Source organism: Desmodus rotundus, chromosome 5 (genome assembly GCF_022682495.2).
Source record: "Desmodus rotundus isolate HL8 chromosome 5, HLdesRot8A.1, whole genome shotgun sequence".
Taxonomy (NCBI): domain Eukaryota; kingdom Metazoa; phylum Chordata; class Mammalia; order Chiroptera; family Phyllostomidae; genus Desmodus; species Desmodus rotundus.
Genome location: NC_071391.1, coordinates 102,452,297 through 102,453,323, shown reverse-complemented (window position 1 = coordinate 102,453,323; position 1,027 = coordinate 102,452,297). Strand labels below are relative to the sequence as shown.

At 40.4% G+C, this 1,027-nt stretch overlaps 1 non-coding gene across 1 annotated transcript; it reads right to left on the bottom strand.

Annotated features, from left to right (window-relative positions):
• Positions 1 to 553: 553 nt before the first annotated feature.
• Positions 554 to 687, bottom strand: LOC112315245 (U4 spliceosomal RNA). The gene has a single exon (XR_011651303.1). It is a non-coding gene; the product is annotated as a U4 spliceosomal RNA (small nuclear RNA).
• Positions 688 to 1,027: the final 340 nt, after the last annotated feature.

Sequence of the window (1,027 nt, the reverse complement as noted above, 5' to 3'; positions counted from 1 at the left end):
AGGGAACCAATAGTGATGTGAAGGAAATCAATGGTGTGGCCCAGAAGGAAGAAAGAAACATCCAACCAGAACAGAATGAAGAAACAAGAATTCGGAAAAATGAGGAGAGGCTTAGGAACCTCCAGGACATCTTTAAATGTTCCAACATCCAAATTATAGGGGTGCCCAGAAGGAGAAGAGGAAGAACAAAAAATTGAAAACTTATTTGAACAAATAATGAAGAACTTCCCCAGTCTGGCAAAGGAAATAGACTTCCAGGAAGTCCAGGAAGCTCAGAGAGTCCCAAAGAAGCTGGACCCAAGGAGGAACACAACAAGGCACATCATAATTACATTAGCCAAGATGAAACAGAAGGAGAGAATCTTACAAGCAGCAAGAGATAAGGACACAGTTACCTACAAAGGAGTTCCCATAAGACTGTCAGCTGATTTCTCAAAAGAGACCTTACAGGCAAGAAGGGACTGGCAGGAAGTATTCCAAGTCATGAAAGGCAAGGACCTACATCCAAGATGACTCTATCCAGCAAAGCTATCATTTAGAATGGAAGGGAAGATAAAGTGCTTCTCAGATAAGGTCAAGTTAAAGAAGTTCATCATCACTAAGCCCTTATTGGGAAAAGTTTTCAATTAGCAATAATCATGCCTCGGATAAACCTCATTGGCTACAATACTGCCACTGCATAAAGCTACCAAGCACTTATTATATGAAGTGTTAAAGGGATTTACCTAAGAAAAAGAAGATCAAAAATAGGAACAGTATAAATGACAGCAAACTCATGGTTATTAACAACCACACCTAAAACAAAAACAGGAGCAAACTAGGCAAACAACGAGAACAGGAACACGACCAGAGAAATGGAGATCACATGAAGGGTTATCAACAGGGGAGTGGGAGGGGGAGAGAGGGGGGAAATGTACAGAGAATAAGTAGCATAAATGGTAGGTAGAAAATAGACAGGGGGAGGGTAAGAATAGTATAGGAAATGTAGAAGCCAAAGAAATTTTATGTATGAACCATGGACATGAAC